This window comes from Triturus cristatus, chromosome 9 (genome assembly GCF_964204655.1).
Source record: "Triturus cristatus chromosome 9, aTriCri1.1, whole genome shotgun sequence".
NCBI lineage: Eukaryota > Metazoa > Chordata > Amphibia > Caudata > Salamandridae > Triturus > Triturus cristatus.
Window position 1 is genome coordinate 260,534,097 of NC_140592.1, and position 16,790 is coordinate 260,550,886.

Sequence of the window (16,790 nt, forward strand, 5' to 3'; positions counted from 1 at the left end):
CTCGATGACACCGCAGCCGGCAGCCTGACCTCCTCATCCGCCTTCCCCAATATCGTAAAAGAATTAGCCTAATCTGTTAGTTTTTAACCTTCTCCTCACCTGTTGCCACCCAATCCAAATTAGACTGTGAACCATGTAACCTGTTCTCATGCGCTGCCTGCGGTTGTTTAGATGCTACTCCCAAACTGCTAACCCCACAATGCACCCTTCGCTACCCGATTCCCACTAGTGATACGATCATATCTATACAAAATCCCATCTCCACCTCATCTTCTATATATAATGTGAATATGAATCAAAAAATCAAAGTGATGCAAAAATATACAATTCATAATCCCTCATTTGTGCCAATAAATACGTTACACCGTGACTACGTGTATTAACACCCATCGCACGTGCATCCATTCATTTACAAATAAACAATACAAAAGCAAAGGCCAATTGTTCAAGATTGTGCTGGAAATTGTTCTCTTATCGAATATTCAATGGGTCCACTCTAGTCTTTTAGCCGTCCCAACAGTGTATAAAAATTCTTTATTTCAAATTACTTTCTCTTGTGCTCGTCCTCGGGGTGCAATCTGCTATCGGGACGATAGTATTGCTAAGCAAAAGAATTGTTATTCAAGAATGCACACCTTCCCTTAGTGTACTAATTTTTCAAGTTTTTTGTCGTCCATTGATGCGTGCTTGACAGCTGCTGTGTACCGTCCCAAGGCACAGCCTATATAATCAATATATCCTGGGGCTCTTGTGCGCACCCCACCTGCCGCACTGCGAAAGTGGGAAAACTTTCCTTCTTATGTCCATTTCCTCCAGCGTAATCAAATATAATCTTAAAACTCCCAAAGTAATCATGATTTTTGAACACTTTTCAAATTTCATTAAAACACTGCTGAGACAGCATCCTTTCACCTTCCAACTTTATTTAAGCGTCTTCCAATGTTTACTGAGTGCCCATCAAGGCTTTTTCACAGCAACATAATTAATAAGAGGTGAAACACAGAGGGCACATAGAGTTGGTAATAGGAGGGAGGGGATTGCACGTTGCTTGATCAGTTTGGCTAATTAGTTAGGAAATTCTGGTATGTTGGGTTGAGTGGGAGGTGGCAGACTCAGGCATAAGATGAGCACTGCATGATCGTTTTATTATGTCTGTGATCTAATAGCGAAGGTTAGTAGGATACAACTGGCTGAATTGTCTTTTATTATTTTTGTAGAAACTCCTAACGAAGAGCCTAGGAGGCTCGAAATGCATTGGGAACATAACACGATGAGCCTAGTCGGTGTTTCACCTCTGATTAATTACGTTGCACTGAAAAAGCCTTGATGGACACTCAGTAAACATTGGAAGACGCTTAAATAAAGTTGGAAGGTGAAAGGATGCTGTCTCAGCAGTGTTTTAATGAAATTTGAAAAGTGTTCAACAGTCATGATTACTTTGGGAATCTTAAGATTATATTTGATTACGCTGGAGGAAATGGACATAAGAAGGGAAGTTTTCCCACTTTCGCAGTGCTGCAGGTGGGGTGCACACAAGTGCTCAGGATATCTTGACTTTTAGAAAGTTGGCATTTTCCTACCTAAGCCAAATGTGCCTTTCTGTCAGTGTTCAGTGTCACCTGACTATTAGTGGTTCTTATGTGGTGAGATGTTATTGCTCCCAGACAGTGGGCAAAGGGCTTGGGTATGGGGAGATGTTTCTTTCCTGACAATATAGCCGGACTGTGGCCGGAAACTTAATTACACTTCAATAGGTGCCTATCCTGTCACAAGAATATGTAACTCACACCTAGGTCTGCCCCATGCATTATCCTGCTGGCCAGACAGGCACCAATTCTACTGGGAGACAAGTTGCTCCCAAACCAATTTTGAGTGACCACAAGGGAAGGGTTGCCGATTATCATAATCACACCTCTGGGTGAGCAGAGGAAGCTCTGACCAAGGGAAGAAAGTTTCTGCCACATTGTATTTACATAGTTTGGGTCACTGTGGGATAGTTTACAGTAAACCACAAAGGAAATGCTGCAAAAGTGGGTAGGACCACCCCTGGGAACTTATGCCTCATTGGTCAGGGAGTGGCCAGGAGTTTCATCTACCCACAGGCAGTTACTGGGCATAAATGTGGTATCCTAAGCAACCACTTCAGAACATTCCTTGACCTGGTTGAATCACAAAAAGGACTACTCCACTGTGTGAAGAACCTGAAGGAAGACTGAACCCAGGATCCGATAAGTGACTCCAAGGGTCACTTGGCTGTCCACCTGTTTGAGCTACAGGAACACAATAAGATTCCAGAGGCCTTTCTTGCAACTGCCCAGGTGCCCAGTTTCACAGAACTCCTAAGGTTCAAATGGTACTTTGATTTTGCAATCTTGCCATATATCCCAAGTTCCCATAAACAAAGGTCTATAGTCCTGTGGGAGCAATAGACACTTTTAATTGTCTCATCCATCTGACGCTACCACCCCTATTATCACTGACACAAGTATGTAACATAGTCAGTGGAAAGATCCTGACTAAAGAGCCCATAGTGAGGGGTATGCTAAGCATTGCACGCATGCCTAGTGTGGGACAGAATTCTATGATGAAGCATGCCACATTGATCGGTGAGGTTTCTTTTCCCTGAAAATATTTCTTCCTTGCTTTCCTGTGGTGCCGATCACACCTTAGATAATACTAAATACATTTGAAGTATTGAACAAATAGGTTTATCTCTGCTCCCTCTGTAATGTCACATTTTATGATTTCACTTCCAACTGGCCCTGCTATGGTACCTGCTGCTGACATTTGCTAGAGTAAGTATTGATCCCAAGTTCTGTCCCCAAAGTTTCCTGAAACCCAGGGCTATGATTTAGAATCTTTTTGCCAATGTTTTGCTCTGAGAACCGACGTAGGACCAGGACTTACCTGCCAAGCTGATGAAGTTGCATAGCCACTGGGCCAATGATTCAGGTTTCTCCCAATACTTTCTTCTTCACAGCAGAAAATCTAATTCAGTGGGACTTTGCAGAGAAGGTGCCCAGCCTTGTGAGCCCTCTTCGGCTACAGGCTGTGGCCTTGCCCCACCGGATGAATCTGAGCTCCCAAAAAAGTGATTAAGTCCGATGGCCAAAAAATCTTCACTGGGCAAAGGTGTCGAAAAGTATCCAGCCAGCAAAGGACCTTCTCTGGGTGAGGAATTCAAATTTCTCCTGCTCTGAGCTTTTCTGCCAAAAGTCAACAGTTCCAGAAGCTTTCCGACAATGTGGAGCACTCTTTGGTCAAAACCTTCTGCCGTGCCCCACTGAGGCTTTTTGACTTATACTTCAGAGATTAAGTCCACAGGTAAAACATTTCACCTGGATGCACCTGGTCCCTGCATTCGACCTATAGTCCATCGCGGTTAACGTCAACTTTTTACTTTGGACAGGTCAAGCACAGCCAGATGGCCGTAGTTGGTGCTTTCTTTCTTTTTGGCACTATATTTAACCTTACATTTAAAAATATTCATATCTCCAGTTCTAATTATTGGATTTCTGTTGCTTTGGTATAATTGTATTTATTAAATGTTTTCTATTCTTCTAAATTGGTTTAGGATTTCTTTGTGTTTTCACTTTATTACTTTTTGAGTGCTGCATAAATACTTTACACATTGCCTCTGAATTAGGCTTGACTGCTTTTATGTCAAAATACCAGAGGGTTAAGTACAGGTTTATTTAGTGACTTTGGTGAGACCCCACTTCAAAGAGCAATCCCAATCCTTGTCAGGATGAATTACCAATTTCTGACCGGGGCCCTCGTGTTGCTTTGTCCAGGGGAAACCCATGCTGCCATGGAGAAGATGGTGGCTGAAAGGAGACATCATATCAGTGGTGGCTCCTTGTAAGGGGCTCCAGGTTGCAGCCCCCTGCCTCCTGTGAGTCCCCACATTCTTCACCCTGCCTCTTTGAGACCCTACACATCCTTAATTTAGCAATTTGGCAGTGTTCATGAAAATACAACTTTCATGGTTTCAAGAACACTGTCCGTGCACATGTCTGCCCTCTCAGCCTGATTTCCAGGGTCCTGATGACTTTGGCAGTAGGAGGGAACATAAGGGGCAGCGGCACGATCCAGATACAGAGTGTTGTTTTAAAATACAGCACTCTGTAGCAGGATGGTTGGATTGCGCATGTCTGCGGGACGAATTTCAACTACTGTCCCCTCAAACAGGCTCAATCCATTTTATCCAGCAGACATACTGCATATGCTTCTGACAGCACAGTATATCTGCTAGAAAGAGGCAGGCTGTCAGGGCACATATGAATGGACCCCTGAGGGCAATGAGAAACCACACAGAGCAGCAGGAGCAGAATTACCAATTATGTCCCATCTTCTTATAGGGGTGTGGTTCCATTCCTATCAAGGATCTGGGACAGTGATTGAGGTGGGTCTTTCCCTTTTCAAACATGTTCTTAATGCTCTGTCTGGCTCCTCGTTGGGAATCATGGCTTGATGGTTCCAATGTCCAGTGCTAGATTCCTGCTCAGCTGCAGCACTGGAGCCTCCAAAACGCCAGCGAAGGAAGCAAGGTAAATAAAGGAAGTTTCTCTGTTTATGTAAGGATGCATTTGTGAGTGTGTCTGTGAATTATTGAAAGTAAATGGGACTAAGTAAAGGTGATTGTGTGAGTGTCAATGAGTGAAAGTGAATGAGAATCTGAGTTTGAGAGTGTACGTGAATAAGGAAAGTGAGGTTGAGGGAGTGAGTGAATGAGTGTGAGTACATTAATAGGAGCAAGTGATTGTAGATTGTGAGGGAGTGGAAGTGAGTCAAGGGCGTAGCTATCACCTCATGCTATTAGCTGTTTGTTGTGCTATTCCATCGTATTTAGAGTGCTTTAACTGCAAAAGAGGAGCACTCTTTCACACATCAAAAGTACACCAAATCATTTACTAATTTGCACTATCTCTAGCACGATGCAAAATGAAACAAAGCAGTGAATGCTATTTCCTATCATGTGCAACATGTGTTTTGTGCTGGAAAGGTGAATTTTTCACAGAACAAAACAAAATGTTTGCTCTACTTTGCATCCCTTTGTGTCATTGAAACGTTGCCTGGGCTTTATTGGTGCAGATCAATGCAAACAGCCTGAGGTTTTTATAAATGCAAAGCCCAATCTAAGAAGGATGCCAGCTAGACCTGCTTCCTGTCACCGTGTTACAGAAAATTGAGCCACCTGCCAAGAAATTGATCACAGGGCTACTGAATGCTTCCTTGCAAGAAGCGATGATTCCACCTGAGTGGAAACACGCTATGATTCTTCCACTGTTGAAAAAAGCAAGCACTGATCCAACACAGCTAGCTAACTTTCGCCCAATCTCTCTGCTTCCTATTTTTTCAAAAATTTGGGAAAAACATGTGAACCAACAATTGACTCAGTTCATTGAGTCCCATGAGCTCTTACATCCCTCTCAGTCAGGTTTTCGGAAAGGTTTCTCGATGGAAACCATGCTTCTAGGAGTTACTGAGATGCTGCGTAGTCATTTAGATGCAGGTGACACTGTGGCACTCATACTATTAGATCTGAGTGCCGCTTTTGACACTGTTTCTCATACTGTACTATTGCAAGCGTTATAATCCATTGGTGTGGTTGGCTGGCCCTAAAATGGCTGGAGCACTTCTTGGAGGACCGCACATATCAGGTCTTTTCCTCGGCCGCAACATCCAAAATCCACATGTCCCCTTACGGGGTACCTCAGGGCTCTATCCTTAGCCCCTTATTATTTAATATATATGTGAAACCTTTGGCTGACATCGCCACCGAGTCAGGGTTGGCAATCTTTTCGTATTCTGACCACACCTAAATAATCTTCTCCCTTTCTGTGGAAGGAGTGTCTAAGCCCTCATCCCTTCAAGCAGGAGTCTGTAAAATTGCATGCTGGATGAAAGTCAATTCATTAAAACTTAATGGGGAAAAGACCGAGGTGTTGATACTAGGGAGGAATAAAGAACTATGGGGCCCCCAACACTGGCCATCTGAACTGGGCCTCCTTCCTCAGCCCGTCCAACAAGCACGCAACTTAGGTTTTGTGATGGATGATCGGCTTTGCATGAAACATCAGGCGGTAATGGTGGCTGCAACCTGCTTTGGCATCTTTAATGGCTCTGGAAAATTTTGTGGATGCTGCCAGTCTCTACCCAAAGAACGGTAGTCGAGGCTCTTTTCATCTCTTGCTTGGACTATTGCAACATCCTTTTCCTGGGAGCCAATAAGGATGTCATACATAAGTTATAGGTTGTTCAAAATGCTGCAGCCCGCCTACTTTGCCATATTCCGAAATGTGACCCCATTGCTAACTCTTTACGAAAATTCCACTGGCTCAAGGTTGAAAAACGCATTAAATTTAAGTCTTTAACCTATATGTTTAAAATCAAAACTGGCAAGGCCCCTGAATACATAAATACTATTGTCCATCAATATGCCCCAGCTCGTTCTCTCCGTTCATCCACTCAGTCGAGATTTGCAGTGCCTAGGCATAGATTATCTCGTATGGGCAGCAGATCCTTCTCCTGCCTGGGCCCTACTCTGTGGAATTCCCTTCCCTTATCGCTGAAACAAGAGACTACTTTTATTCATTTTGGTAAGGCATTGAAAACTTGCCATTTCAATCAATAAAGTTCCCCTTTTCTCTTTTGGTCCTCTCAGGCGGCGCCGGGAAACCCTTGGGTAGCTGTGCGCCTTATACATTTAAAATAATAATAATAATAATAATAATAATAGGACTTAGTGTAAAAAACCATCTCCTCCTTGAAAAAGTCACAAACAAGGAGAAATGTGCTAATTTCTCAAATAAAAAACATAAAATGCATTCATTCCATGTGTGCTACAGTGCACACCAAAACCTAATGCGTGGATCCTTCAGGGTTTATCTACTGGAAGAGCATGCCTCCATGAGAAATCCTATGCTAGGCAGACCACACCCATCTCTGTACCATGGTGGTAAGATGGAAGAAGGAGGCATAAGGTGAAATCAAAACTAGGCCACCTTACCATTTCGCAACCCCAGCATTCAGCAGCAGTAGTGGCTTGGTCGCCACTCTATTCTTTTTTTAGTTTTTTTAGTTTTTTACAAATGATACACTGCAAACACTGCACGTTGTATGCACGCTTAGTGGCCACGTATTCTAGGGCAAGGGAGCGTATACAATAGTTGGGGAACAATTCAGATGACATCTTCAAAATGTAACCCTTTTCCATGTATTTTCCCCCTTCATTTTCTGTGGCCATTCGATAGTTGTCTCAAAAATCCCTGTAAGGCCTGGAATCTCATTAGATTAGAGGATATGTGTAAATCATAGACACTAAAGACTCAACTACAATGTCATTTCAAAAACAGAACTCTGTCCATATTACAAAAAAATGCACTGGCGTTGGCTATTTGGAAAGAGACGCCAAATTACCCCAACCTAAGCTTAGAAAAGGGAAACCAACAGAGGACTTTTGTCCTGGGGTATGAGTATGCGCATGGTCGTGAATATATATCCATCTTGTAGCTCCAGTAGGCTGTGGGATATGCACAAAGGCCTCATCTTGCATTCTGGGCACTCTTTTCCCCCATGGAAATGTGGTGCAGCTCAGCTCCGGCACAATGACAATAGTAGCAGACAAGCTCCTTGTCGGAAACAAAGATTTGTTTTGCTGTCGCTTTTAACGTCTAACTGCATTACAAAACAAGGCCGCTCTGAACAATTTAATGATGCAGGAGCAGATGAAATGTTTTCACCATCCTGTGGAGGGCAATTATTGGTACCACAGATGTGTAGGGAGAGGCACAAAGGGGCTCCAAGTAGCCAGAAAAGTTGCTAGACTTTTTTTGATAGAGGAGAACTTGTTGCTGTGATTTGTAGCTGGCTAATTTTTACTTTTCAGACAGAAGAAATTCAACGTACTGGGCTCTAGAGAAAAGTATCCTCTCCGGGAGGCTGAACTTTCCCACAGAAACCAAGTGCAGATTGTTTTGTTCGGCATTAATCTAGGTTTTAGCAGTCACAATACACACCACTGTCCGTCTGCGGTGCCTTGCTTTCAGATATGATGCAAATGAAGCGTTCCTCACAGCCTTGGTTGACGACAGGAAGTCTAAAAGAGCTTTTGGAACAAAGGAAGAAAAATGGCCCTTGTTTATTCATTCACTGAGCATGCTCCGGCAGCATTTTGCATCATGTGATTAGCGCTCTCCATGACAACAACTGTGATGCTAAGTACACGCTGTTCTGTGCGGCATTTGGAAGGTTTTTCTGTTTGACTTTTTCAAATGTAATTTGCATAATCAATCCTTGTGCATATAGCTCACAATGAATAAAGACCCATACTTATATTCTGAAAAGGTCTGCATGCTAAAATAACCTTACAACTGATACTGTTGACTAAAACATATCTCTCTCTGATATTGCATTTTAAATCGTTTTTTCTACTTTATTGAGCTCAGCATGTCCTAATTTACAGCCACACTGTTAACAATAGCATATGCGATCACTTCATTTAAAAATTTCATAGAGGCAATGAATGTTCCTAATTCCATTTAATAATTTAATTGACCAAAAGTGCTACTCTCTTTCTTGATGGCCCCATTTGAAAGTGGTGGGGCCATAACCGTGACTTGAAGAGAGCTCTCACCAAGCATTTCGATAACAAGTATTTACAATGCAATTGGTCTCGCCTTTGAGACCTTATAAGTACTTAGCCATGCAACATATAGATGGTGGCTGAGTGGAAGATTGGGTCACTCCTGAGTTGAATGATGAGCGAATGCATGGAAAGGTGGGTGAGTAGATGAATCAAATGTATGAGTGCATGGGGGTGAGTTGTTGGATTAATAGTGTATATGAAAGAATGTGGAAGTGAACCTTTAAATGCATGTTTGAATGGGTGGATGAGTAGATGAAATGAGTAGATGAATGGATGTGGGTGACTGGACTGGATGAATGATTGAGTGATGAGTAGGTTTTTAGGTGGTTATGTTAGTGAACTAATTTGTTAGTAGGTTGAGATGCGTAAATGATGGACGATGGGTTGGTAGGTGAGTGAATCAATGAATAGATGAGTGGGGAAGTGGATGAATAGATGGCAATGTGAGTGATTAGGGAGTGCATGACACATGGGTATGTCACTTGAGGAATGTATTGATATCTGAGTGGATGGATGAATATATAGTAGCATCGATATTGAGGAGCTGTAACTGCGCAACTTCCATTGGTGCAGCTGGTCCAAAAATACTGGGGCCCATAGGCCCGAGGGGCCACTGAACCTTGAATATTGCTGTATTTTATAATTCAGAGAGCAGCCGAGGGGCATTTGCTTCCTTTTTCTAGGGCCCGTGACACACTGGCTATGCTACTGAGTACTTGGATGAATTGTCAGTGGTCCAGTAGATGAATGGATAGTGAGGGGGTGGATGAGTGTGTAAGTGTATGGATAGAGAAGTGGTTGAAATGGTGAGTGCATGATATAGGAGCAATCAAATCATTTAGAAAGTGAAAGGGTTCCGCGAAAACTTTCTGCCGGTGCGTAACTAAATTAAATAAATATGGAGAAAAATGTCTCCCTGTCCTTGTAATCGTGCTAGCACAGCATTTATAGGTTCTGGCCCCGAGATTAGCGAGATAGGGATGTTGATTCAATAATTACACAGTATGTGTCTCTTGGATATGATGATGTGTTATCAACAGGAAACGCAGAGATATTGTGGTTTAAACATCTTTAACTAGTCTATTTTTGAAAAGCATAGAGGCAGCCTTAACAAAATGCCGGCCTTTTAATGGATGCTGTCTCCCCTTCAAAGGATGGCCACATTCTGGTGAGTTATACTCTGAAGATTTGCGGGATTGGCATCATGGATGGCAGTCACTAGGTACTACGTTTCTTTAGGAATCAGCACTACCTGCAGAGCAGCAATCTCTTCGCCACCCACCCCATGGTGACCTGTAGGGCCGTAGCTATCAATGGCCATCGCAGTTGCTTCGGGGCCCAGGAGACTTAAGTGCCCAATGAACACCACCGATTTTACCTTTATTCTACTTAACAAGCTGACGGTGGGGCTCCATTTCATTGTTCCGGTGCCCCACTGTCCATTAGTTTGCCACTGCATGCCGGCACTCTGTCACTTACAGACCCTTGCAGGCAAGGTGGGCATCCTGGACAGATGCCTAAAGGTGTGCCCTCCTTGATGCAAGGAATGCATGATTACTTACATATTGCCCTATATAATTTAGAAACTATTTCTTAAGTTTTAAAAATGCTTTTATTTGATATATATGCAGAACATAATACAATAAAGTAGAAAATAATAAATTAGATGTCTTTTTAGCAGAAGAATTGGAAAAATGTGTTATAAGTAACCAGAGAAGATCTCTTTTAATAGGAAGAGTGATAGGATGTACATAGGCTCTGTCCAATCTGTGATTGTAGCAGACTCCATACCACCATGTCCGAAAAGATACAGCAGACGCATCTTTCCACGACTTGGTTATCTGTTGAAAGGCGATAGCAAGGAGTAAATCAATTATACGCACATCACTGGATTGAGACGACCAAACTTCTGAAATGCTCAACAGAAAAATATGAGTTAAAGAAAAAGGATCATGTGTGTTAAAGATAGTGTTAACAGATTCATATCTAAAAACTATGAATAGATGGACATTCAAATAGCATGTGTTTGAGATCTGCTGGAGAAACAGTACATGACCAACAAGTGGAAGGAATATTAGGGGCAATTATATTTAGTTTGGCTGGTGTAATCAAAAGTCTATTATAAATGAAAATCATAGTTTGAGTGGTATTCACTGCTCTAGAACACTTCCTTATTTTAGTCCAAATTTTATTCCACACCAGAATAGGGAAAGATTTTTGAAAATCAGACTCCCAACTACATTCTACCTCTGATTTATCTAGAGTAGTGGAAATATAAGTTAAATGTTTAAATATTTGAGAAGCGGAAGGAGAATTGCATAAAATCAACTATATAACAGGAGGTGAGGGAGTAAGTGTAGGGTTAGAGGATCATTTATTATAAGAGGATTGAGCTACTGTAATTAAGGAAAAATATTTGGATCGACATGAATAAGGAAGAGAAAAGCAAGATTGAATTACTAAAAAAGGAAACACAGAATCCAATCTTGAAAAATTTGATGAGTCCATCTAAGTCCGTTGGTTAACCAATCTTTCAAAAAAACTAATTTGTTATTGATCTTAATGTGTTTATTATACCAAATTGCTGAATTTAAAAACTGTGTTCGTTCATCATGCGAAGATGAGAAAAGTGGCTGGAAAATTTTACTCACATTTTTGACAATGGGAAAGATAATGTTAAAGGAGTATGAGAAAGGGAAATATACTCCTCAAAAGAAAAGGGATAAAAAAAGATTTGTCAACGTCTACCCACAAAGGATAGGCTATAGACTAATTTTCAGACAATAGAAAGGAAGATTGTTTAAGAAAGAAAGCAGTATGATAGAAATGGAAGTCTCGAAAATTAACCCCTCCCATCTGTTTAGGTCTTTTAGGTTTACAGAGAGACATTTTGGCCTTTTTATTATGCCATAGAAATTTTGATAAAATACTATGTAATTTCTTATAGTAAGAGCTAGGAATATTACTCGGAATATTGGATAAATAGAACAATATTAAAGGAACTAACATCATTTTTATAGTATCTAGACAACCCCACCATGATAGATATAAATGATGCCATCAAGATGTAGACGAAGATAATATTGATTGTACCTCTTTCAAATTTAGAGTAACAGTTTCTTTAATAGAGGCATTGAACCATAATCCAAAATATTTAAAGTTATTCGAGTTCCAATGAAAATAGAAGGAGGACAACTCAGCAGGAAAACATAGTTTATTTAAAGGAAGAAATTCACCCTTATCAGCATTTAGTTTGTAACATGAGATGAGAGCTAAATCATCTGTACCCTTCTGGACCAAGGCCACTCCGCAGCTCTCATCCTACTCGACCTATCAGCGGTCTTCGACACAGTCTCCCACCGCACACTAGTCACCAGACTACACGATGCAGGCATACAAGGAACAGCCCTGGACTGGATACGTTCATTCCTCACCGGAAGAAGCCAAAGGATCAGACTCCCACCCTTCCTCTCGGACCCCACGAAAATCACCTGCTGAGTCCCTATGGTTCATCCCTGAGCCCCACCCTCTTCAACATCTACATGGCTCCCCTCGCAGCCATCGTGCGACAACATGGCCTCAACATCGTATCCTACGCCATTGACACCCAGCTCATCCTCTCCCTCACCAAAGACCCCACCACTGCCAAACTCAACTTCCAGAAAGGAATGCAAGACGTCGCAGTCTGGATGACCAACAGCTGCCTGAAGCTCAATGCTGAGAAGACAGAAGTCCTCATTCTTGGTACCACCCCTTCTGCATGGGACAGCACCTGGTGGCCGAATGCCCTCGAAAGCCCACCTACCCCCTCAGACCATGCCAAGAACCTTGGCATCGTACTCAACTCATCACTCACCATGAACCGACAGGTCAACGCCGTGACCTCCAGCTGCTTCAACACTCTATGCATCCTCCGCAAGACCTTCAAGTGGATCCCCTCTGAGTCAAGGAAGACAGTCACCCAGGCACTCATCACCAGCAGACTGGACTATGGAAACACACTCTACGCCGGCATCAACAAGTCCCTACTCCGCAAACTCCAGACAATACAGAACACCGCCGCCAGACTCGTCCTCGGCATCCCCCGACACGAACACATCAGCCAAAACCTACGAAGTTTCCACTGGCTCCCTATGGAGAATAGAGTCACTTTCAAAATCCTCAACTCACGCCTACAAATGCCTCCACAACTACGGACCCAAATACCTCAACGACAGAATCAACTTCCACGTACCCAAAAGAAACCTCAGATCTTCCAACCTCGCACCTGCCGAAACCCCGCGCATCCTCAGAGCCAGAGCAGGCTTAAGATCCTTCTCTCACATTGCAGCCAAGACCTGGAATGAGCTACCATCAGACATCAGACCCGCCCCCTCCCTGAACACCTTCAGGAAGACCCTCAAGACCTGGCTCTTCAGCTAAACAGATCTGCAAAGCCCCCCTGAGCGCCTTGAGACCCTCACAGGTGAATAGTGCGCTTATATTCCCTGATTGGTTGATCTACCTCTGTCAAAAATGCTGGTAAGGAAGTCTGTGGATTTGAAATAAAAAGTAGTATGGCATCCGCATAAACTTAAAGTTTCAAATGTTTGTCACCATAGAGAAATCCTTTAATAACTTTGTTCGACTTAATTTTTATTAAAAAGGGTTCTAGGGCAAGAATAAACAATAAAGGAGATAACGGGCAACCTTGTCAAACACCTCTGTGAAGGGTGAATGATGAAGACATAAGTCCATTAGCCAGAATGGAGGATTTGGGGGAGAAATATAATAGAGAAACATAGTTAATACAATTTGAGCCAAAACCAAACCAAGAAAGTGTTGAGAAAATAAAGGGCCAACTAACTCTATCAAACGCTTTCTCAGCGTCTAGCGAAATTGCTGCTAATGAATATTTATATATCTTTGATTTACTTTGAAGAACAATCTAGTATTGTCAGATAAATGTCTACCCTGTATGAAACCACATTGCTCCTTCCCAATCAAATGGGGTAATAAAGAATCCAAATGAAGGGCAAGTATTTTCGCAAATATTTTATAGTCCAAATTGATTAAAGAAATAGGCCTATAGTTTTTGCACAAGGTATGATCTTTATTTTCTTTAGGGTGAAGAGATATCAAAGCCTCCTGAAAAGACCCACCAGATTTCTGGGTAGAGATAAAGTACAGAAACAATTGATACAGTTGAGGAAATTGAATTTTAGAGAAATGTGTGTAAAATTCTGCAGTGAACCCATCCGGTCCAGTAGCCTATCCTTTTTTTATAGCCTCAATAGCATTAAGAATATCATTAATCTGAATATCCTCATCTAATGTAGAAAAATCCACATTAAGAGAAGGAGGAGGAGCGATGGAGGATAAGAATATCATCTTGACGAGGAAGAAATTCAGGAGTATAGAGATTTTGGAAGAACTCTGTAAATTCTAAAAGAATATCTTCATTTTTATGAACTATATTGTTTGCAGAAGTTAGAAGCGAATCAATTTTAGTACAATCTTTTTAAATCTTATGATAGTTAACAAGAAGCGTCCCCACCTTATTTTGATCATCATAGTATTTAGCACTGGAAATTGGCAGATTCAGTGCAAAGCTTATTAAAAGCAAATTTGGCCTTGATAAGTTCATCAAGGCCAGATTGAGATTTCGTAGAATAAAAAGAGTGCTCTCATTGTTTAATACGTGAATTAAGTAATTGTATATTCTTAGAAAAGGATTTCCTTTTCTGGTCTATGAAAGAAATAATGAAGTCTCTAGAGTGTCACAAATAAAGTTGAGGAGAGGTCTGTGGGGTTTCATTTTCTAGAAAAAACGTGTCTGAAAATTAAAAAAATATTGGACAAAATTGGGGTCTAATAGAAGGGAGTAATTGAATCTCCATCTCCTAACTCACTCAATAGAGCGAAGAAAGACTAAGTCCAATGAGACAGGAGCATGATCTGAAATTAATATAGAACCTATATCAGAGTGGGAAACATGTTGTGTAAGAGCTTTAGAAATAAAAAAGTTATCAATTTGAGTTTAAGAAGAATGAGCAGGAGAGAAGAAAGTATATTGAAGCGTGGGGTTACATATTATCTAGGCATCAACAAGGGATCTTTGAGATACAGTAGATGTAAATTGAGAATGTACATGAGAAGAAATACATTTAGAATTAGAACGTCTATCAATAATGGGGTCATAAACCATGTTACAGTCACTATCAACTAGTAGATAATCATTGCTATATAACATTAATTTAGATAAAATCTGGGGCCAAAAAAGTTTATCAGGATTAGTAGGGGCATACAAATAAAAAATAGTCATAGGGATTTTGTTGACTGATATGGAAGCGGAAACCCATCTTCAGTATCTTCATCCTGACCTATAATTTGAATATCCAAAAGTTTGTGACAAAGAATGGCTACACCATTACGGTTCCCCGAACCAGGAGAGGAAAAGATAAGGAACCACCCATTGCCACTTAAGTTTAGATATTTCCTTCTGAGTTACATGAATTTCTTATAATAAAACAATGTCACCCTTCAAACCAAAAATGTGAGATAAAACCCTTTGATGTTTTATGGGTGATCCCAAACCTTTAACATTCCAAGATATAAATCTTAAAGACATCTAAATATACAGTAACAAATCTAAACCTTTATGCAAATAACAACAATCAGCAAATTGCATTAATAGCATATAAGAAATAAATTTCCGCAAAAAGGAAACAACAAGATAACAGTAGAGATGGTTAGCATATTAGAGAAAAGTGTATGTACAAAATATCAAGAAATCATTAGGAAGAAAAGAAAAGAGAGGAAAAAAGCAAGTGGAGAAGGAAAAATAAAAGGAGAAGTAAGAGATACATAATATATATATGGAGAAACCTGAAAGAGAATCATAAGAAAAGCCTATATCTGAAAAGGTAAAATGGAAAGACCAGCACAGAGAAAAAATAAGGAATAAACAAAAAGACATACAATGAGAACGGGGCTGGTGGAGCCACATAAGAAAGATGGCACAACCAACCAGGAAACTCCAGGATGAAAACGGGAAAGGGAGACATCATCCATACGGCATGAACATCACATACCAAGGAGCCATGAAGAGCGCACCTGACATTAAAAAGAGGATAGGTTATAAAGAAATATAATAGGTCAACTGTAAAACGAGAGAAGATAAGAAAAATATAGATAAAGGCAATTTTAACAGAACAATCAAGCAGTCGATATACGGGCGACTTCCATTTCTTCTTCTTTACAATTATCCAGGAACTGCTTTAGACGAACACTAATTGGTGGTTTTATTTTTATGTCACCTTAAAAAGGCGAGGATGAAAAAGATCATATCTGGCATTCAAACTCCGAAGCACTGGTCTCATGTACAGAAACTTCTTCCTTCGATCCGCCATTGCCGTGGCATAGTCCTGAGAGAAGAAAAGAGTGGATCCCTGGCAAGAGATTTTGTCTTTAAGTTTTGCTGCTTGTAAAACTTTAAGTAAGTCAGTGTATTCCAAAAAATACAGAATAACACCTCTTGGCTTATTTGACAGAGATGATGATCGTGGGCTATTTCCTAAATGATGTGCTCTTTAGATATTCAATGCTGTAGATTCAGGAAAACCAAACATTTTCGGGCGGAAGGATTGAAAGAAGAAGAGAGGATTAGGGCTTTCAAGACCCTCCACAAGGCCATAAATGCGCAAGAATTTGCATCTATTAAGATTTTCAAGTTATTCCACCTGTTGTTTAGGTTGCGAGATCTCTATATGTATAGAAGGTACTCGGTTCACAACAGATTGAACAACGTCCAATCGGTTCTCTATCTGATTAATTTCTTGTTCCATATTGGACCATTTGTTGTCGACATTCTGAAGGGGAATATTTGTTTCTTCCATATATTGTTTGAGCACACCTATCTCCTCAAGGATTAACTCCATAGATATTGGTAGTGGAGATATAGTAAGGGAAGGTAGATCCTTCTTAACTCGTTTACCTGACAAAGATGCAGAAGAGGATGACAAATTAGGTATAGGATTAGAGGCTTGAAAAGGAGTGTTGGATGGCGCACCACCTGACTCTGAGTCTTCCATATTATCCTGAAGAATACTGAAAGCATTATAGTCTGCTAATGGGGAAGAGTCAGGCGTGTTTTCAACAC